At 38.4% G+C, this 6654-nt stretch overlaps 1 long non-coding RNA gene across 2 annotated transcripts; it reads right to left on the reverse strand.

The window, feature by feature from the left end:
- Positions 1–638: 638 nt before the first annotated feature.
- On the reverse strand, positions 639–4598 carry LOC140627642 (uncharacterized). 2 transcript variants are annotated; one of them, XR_012026291.1, is made up of 3 exons: positions 4438–4598; positions 2252–2383; positions 639–772 (listed from the first exon to the last, which is right to left on the reverse strand). It is a non-coding gene; the product is annotated as an uncharacterized lncRNA (long non-coding RNA). The 2 variants fall into 2 exon arrangements; XR_012026292.1 differs by lacking the exon at positions 4438–4598 and adding an exon at positions 2794–2927.
- Between the last annotated feature and the right edge of the window lie 2056 nt (positions 4599–6654).

The raw sequence follows: 6654 nt of genomic DNA on the forward strand, positions 1-6654 counted from the left end.
TTTACATTTTCCCCAAGGTAATGATTTTGTTTAGTTATTATGGAAATACCAGGGGACACCTGGGTGGCACAGCGGTTGAGCATCTGTCTTCTGCCCAGAGTGTGATCCTGGGGCCCTGGGATCGAGTCCCACATTGGGCTCCCTGCATGGAGCCTGCTTCTCCCTCTGCCTGTGTCTCTGACTCTGTGTCTCTCATGAATAAAAAAAATCTTTTAAAAATCTTTAAAAAAAAGACATATCAGTAACCATGTATTTTTCAAGAATCCCCTTCTCCCCCCCCCTTTTCCCTCCCTCACTCTCCGCCTGTCCTGCTTTGGTGTTGTCATAAGCACATGTCTTGTTTTTCATTTGTGTAGTCTGGTACTAGGCCGGATAAGAAAACCTTTTCACTGGAGCAGAGGTTCTGAGATTTACGGACAACTAAGTAGCCAATAGATGAATCAGAGATGTTGATGAGAGCCTTGGAATGTGTGCAAAATGTTGTATATATGGGCGGTTTTCTGGAGTGAAGGCCAGAGTTAGGAACTCTGGGAATTCATAGGAGCAGGAGAGAAAACTGAAGAATAACTAAAGAGAAGATTGTTCAGGTTGCTTTTATAAGAGAAATGCTAGATATGTCACTCATCTGCTTTTATTTTTAAAGATTTTTATTTAAATTCCAGTTGACATATAGTGTTATGTTAATTTCAGGCATACAATGTAGCGATTCCACACTTCTATACATCACCTGGTGCTCGTCATGACAAGTGCTCTCCTCCATCCCCATCACCTGCTTTTAAATTAAGAACAAGGATTATGAAATTCTATGCAAAATCTACCAAAAATTAAGGTATTTTTTGCTACCTTAAATGTACACAACTTTCCCTCTATACCCAGCAGTGTTGCAAGCATTTCACAGATATCCTCACAAGAACCCAATGAAGTTAATATTATCATTTCCATTTTATTTAAGAGATTTCATAAATAAAAATATAGCTCTGTATTACTACAGTACATAATGGCATAAGTACATAAGGCAGAAGAAGGGAAGGGAAACAGAGAAGTAAGAAAAATAGACCAGAGAACGGGTGATGGATGAAAGGCTGAGGGGGAGAAATCTAATACTGAAGTGCTGTAGGAAGAAAGAAAAGTCCTAACTATGTATAGACTGGCGTGACCATAGCTGTAAAAACACAATTCTGCTATTTGCCAAAGCCACATGCACTAACAGATTAATCATTTTAGAAGAAAAAAGAATATATAAACGATTAGATTAAAAACACATATAAACACTGTCAAAATTTATTAGGAGCAGTGTTTGAATTTCAACCTAATATTTGGAAGTACAAACATTTCTAAAATGCTCTCTTTTCTTCATCTGATGGCATCTTACTCACAAACTGCAGAAACGGACCGAGAAAAATAGTAGTTTCATTGAATAAACATTCATCTCCCACATGGTCTTTTGGACTTTAATTAATGGCCCCTCATAGCTCACCCACTACATTGGTGAAATTAAGCCAAGAACTGTATGGAGACCACAGGTGAATGCTAGTCCATCCTTCCTTGCTAGCCAAGTCTACCATGAAATTAAACCTGGGCTGTCATAATTGGAAAGTAAATTATCTATATTGTACTGTAGTACTCACAGTATGTTTAAAGTAGCCCTGTATACTACTATGATAATAAACATACTACTGTAGGAATTCAAACTGGATTCTTTCTGGTCTTTTAAAAAAAGTTTTAGCCAGGAAATAAATTTTACTGTATTAAGAATTTATGAAATGTTAAGCTTCACTCTTTTCTTTTTTTTAATCGAAGTATAGTTGACACACAATGTTACATTAGTTTCAGGCGTTCAACATAGGGATTTGATGACTCTATACATTGTGCTGTGTTCACAAGTACAGCTACTACGGTGAATGTGCATTTAACCCAAAGACGGTCACTTGATTTTCCTATGAAATTATAAAAGGTTAGTTATGAGAGAGGAAATGGATGACTTAGGTTCAGTGTCAAGCTTTTCATTTTATGTTTTCATCTTTAAAAATGGGTAAAGGGGACGCCTGGGTGGCTCAGCAGTTGAGCGTTTGCCTTCAGCTCAAGGTGTGATCCCAGTCCAGAGATCGAGTCCCGCATTGGGCTCCCTGCGAGGAGCTGCTTCTCTATCTGTGTCTCTGCCTCTCTCTCGGTGTCTCTCGTGAATAAGTAAATAAAATCTTTAAAAATGGGGAGAGGGGATCCCTGGGTGGCGCAGCAGTTTGGCGCCTACCTTTGGCCCAGGGCGCGATCCTGGAGACCCGGAATTGAATCCCACGTCGGGCTCCCAGTGCATGGAGCCTGCTTCTCCCTCTGCCTGTGTCTCTGCCTGTGTCTCTGCCTCTCTCTCTCTCTCTCTCTGTAACTATCATAATAAAAAAAAAATTTTAAAAATGGGGAGAGAAGAATGGATTTAAATATTAAAATTGACTTTGTTTTTCTACCTTTATTCTCAGTTGATTACTGAGCGTGGTCCTAGGATGTATCTTTCCTGAGTGTTTTCTTTTTTTTCTTTTTGATATTTTAGTTAAATTCAATTTGCCAACATATAGTATTTCCTAATATGCTTTATATTTATTCCAGTTAAGCCTCCCCTACTTCTTTTGCATTGCCTGCAGATACTGTCTACATGACAAGACTATAGGGCCATGGAATTGCACACTTTAGAGGACAGGGCCCAAAGCCACGATTTGGGTCCTATGTGAATTTCACGCACAGAACTGATTCATAACAATTAATTTGACTAAGTGGCTATCAAAGATCGATGTTAAATACCTTGAATTGGCTCCAAATGACCAATTTCTTTTCAAAAATTCAAGCATATATATTTCAAAGAAAGAAAGGAAACTTGCTTATTTACTATTCTCTTTATGTTCTCTTATAAAAATACGTACTCCCTACTTGCCTATTCCTTCTCCTTGGACATAGACTGTTGTCACAATCAGCTCATGAAGCTGTCAGCAGGTCCATGGAGACCACTTTATGATGTCAAAGTGAAGGCAAAGTAACATCGATACAAATCCCATGGTTATTAACAAAACAAACAGAACTCATTTTAAATGACTTTTACAGTTGAGGTCCCCTCTCTGGACTCTTCGCCACTACTATGTTTCCATTTCAAAGTCACATCTCTGTTAATAATATCATGGGATTCTGAATTCAAATTGCGTGTGCCTTGCTAAATCTTGGAAAGGCTCATGCTAGAGTTCCAATTTCCCTTGGGGATATTAGGAAACCACAAACTATTTAAAAGTTTTTAATATTGGTTAGAAACATTGTGCCTTACAATGCTATATTATTGTATCAGAGTTTTAAATATTCCCTGGGATTGGGAGTATTGAGTAAAAGAGAATTCAGCTAAACGTGTATCACTGAATTATTTGCAGATAAAGAAAATTTGAATTAGGACCTCTCCAGTTTTAACTCTTTCTCCCAAAAGAACATTAATTAAGTTCTTACCATAGTTCTTACCATATGCCAGACATTGGCTACATGTTACATAGGGAGAAGAGAATAATGCAAAAAAGGATCAAGCACACCCATGATACTTAAGGGTTTAGGAGTGAGGGAAACACAAACATACAATTTCAGTAAAGCATGCCATAGCACAGGTATGAGCCATGAAATTGGGAGCCCAATGCCTGAGGGAATGTGGTGATGAGTCTTAGAAGGGGAATATTAATTTGGCCATCAAAGAGGAAGGATGTGGTGGATGGTAGCTGCCTAGATCCATTTAAACCCTCTTCTAATAATTGGGAAACTCTTTGCCTCCCAAAACAGAAGGCAAAAAAACTCTCCCCCCAGCCACACTTGGAGCTAGACACTTGCCCATGATCTAGATTTCAGCAGTCAGAGCTGCCTGTAGGAGACATTGATATAGAAGTGAACAACAGAAATAGTAAGTATGTGGGATTTGTCTTCTGGAGACAGAAGTAAAGTTTTGGTGTGAGCTATGCAGGAAAGGGGAAAGCTGTGTCAATTGGAGGAAGGTTGAGCAGTTGGATATTGTTTTTGACTTCAGAGCAAACAAACTGGCCCCCTGGTTTTCCTGAAGATTCTTTAAGTTTTCACATACCACTCAAAAGATGACATGCGTGACTAATATCCTATAATGTCTTTTCTTGCTAGAGCAGTTATGGTGTGGACCCAAGCATCTTGACTGATAGAAATATGTAGGTATTTATGGTTCATACAAGGTAGAGGGAAGAGGATGTTAAAAGAAAAGGACTTAAAAGACATAGACCAAGTTTGGTATATGACAAGGATAGTTTCAATTGGATTATTGGTGGTAAGGCTGGAGTAGGGAGAAATATAAGATGAAATTAAAGGAAGTTGATATCAGACTTTGGGAGAATTAAGATATAGTTCTGATTAATATAGACCTTCTCTCATAGGAAATAGGGAACCTCTAGACTTTACCTGGAAAACTGACAAAGTTATTTTGATGTATTTTCAAGTGAGAATCCTGGTGGCAGTAGGAGGCAGAAGTGAAGAATTGTTCATGATGGGAAAACCAGTTTGGAAGTTGATAGCATAGTTCACATGAAAGATAATGAGGCCCGCGTATCATAGCTACTGTGAAGAATAGAATAGGGGGTGGGGCTGTGGTATCTTTAGGGGAAGAATCAGTTGAGCTTTATGACATTGAAAGTGATGGATAATGAATGAGAGAAAGTAAAGACAACTCAAGTTTTCAAGTTTCAGTAACTAGGTGAATGGCAATGAAATTTATTAAGATGGGAAATACAGTGGAAGAGGCAAGTCCTGAAATGAATTTGGTTTTAGACATAGTGAATTTTGGGTACTTGAAAGAGAAACATAGGTGGGAGATCTTTAGAGTGGTCAATGTTGCAGCTAAAATTTGGACTCATTAGTAATTAAGTGGTAGTTGGAGTCATGGACTTGGATAGAGTAAACATAGGAGGGTGGGCAGGGACAAAGGGGCAGTGATCTGAGTAGGGAGCTGGGGAGGTGTTATCTTAAGGGGTAGAAAGAAACCAGTAAAGGAGACAGAAAACTGGAGAAGGCTTATAAGTGAGGTAGAAAGAAAACCAGAGAGATGCTCAAACAGACTTGAGTCTTTTAGTTGTTAGAAATCCACGTCTTTATTTTATCTCACCTTGACATGAAGGCTGTATTATTTTATAAAATGTCTCCTTTTCACTGGAATATTCCACACAGCATACATTGGAATGTCAACTACTAATTCATCTTGCAAACACTGTATTCAAGGTTTTAGAGGGTGTAATGTACATACAATAAATACAATAGAGCAAGCATTAAGCGCATGGGGTGAGGGTCCTGAGATTGGTGAATTGCTGTTAGCTTAATATTTTGATTGCAAGGAACTGAGCCTCTCTAATTTACCTCAAGCACACCCCACATGGTCCTCTCCTAATGAAGTCTCACCCTTACTCTGGATTTCTATTCCTTTCACTACTCATTAACCAGTGGTATACCAACATCAGGGGCAAGGGACTTAGTAGTATTTTATCATTGATGTTGTTTAGCATCACAGGTGCATGGTAATAATGAAAACACAACCAGCTTTTAGCCACTTTTATTATTCTTTTTAGATTATCTGTAGATAATATACCCCCTTTTTTCTGCCTTCAGGGTGGACTGCTCCCCTGCAGCCACTGTGGCTGGTTCATTCATTTTCCCCACTCCATCTATCTTTTCCTTACCTTGTAGCTTTAGCTTAGTTATGACTTGTGTATCCTCCCAACCACAGTTTCTATTTTCATTGCCAAGGTTGCCAAGAATGGCTACCCAGGTTCTGCACTAAAACAACTCTGGGGATCCTGCTTGTGACCCTTCTTCTACCTCATTGCCTTTTAGCTTAGACTTTTGATCATTCTAAAGAGTAGGGAGGAAAATCCCACATTTCTTTTTCATTTGCTAATTTAAATTTCCAGGGGCAGTAATCTGATTGGCTTGACTCTTTTTCATGGTAGGCCGTATGGGAGGATTAACTCCATTGAATCATGGACCCATCTTGGATCTAGTCAGTCATCACCCTGCCACATCTTAGACCAATTCTCATGAGGGGAAGGTTGCACTTAGAAAAAGAGTTAGACATGCATTGGCATACCTAGTGGAAAATCTTTTGTTTCTTAGTTTTTCATTTATAATACAGATTTCCTACCAAGAGAATTTTTATAGAGAATCTCCTCTATAAAAAACAGGCAGTCTTCATTTTCATTTACAGATTCCTAAACAGACAATCCCACAAACAATTCCTTATGATAAATGACAGCAGACAACCTGAAGAGTTTACTTATGTGAGTACTACCCTCCAGTATTTTTGGAAAGGCAACCAAACCAGCATAATGCTAATAGTCCAGACACCTTAGTTTGAGCTCTCAACAGATGATCTAAATAAGAAAATTCAAGTCTACATGTTCACATGATTTGAAACATTTAGCACATGTACACCTTTCATAATCCTTTCTTTACAGAATTTGATTGAAGTTAGTAATCATTTCTAACCAGGGCATTTTAATTACAGTTCTTCTAGTGACTCAGCTTTGGCAATATCCTTAAAAGACCAGAGTCAGCTTACTTCCTCTTTTTAGATTTGTAGCCCTGGAGTACATTGACTCTTCATCTGTGATTTTTGAATACTCAATTTCC

This window comes from Canis lupus, chromosome X, assembly GCF_048164855.1.
Source record: "Canis lupus baileyi chromosome X, mCanLup2.hap1, whole genome shotgun sequence".
NCBI classification, from domain to species: Eukaryota; Metazoa; Chordata; class Mammalia; order Carnivora; family Canidae; genus Canis; species Canis lupus.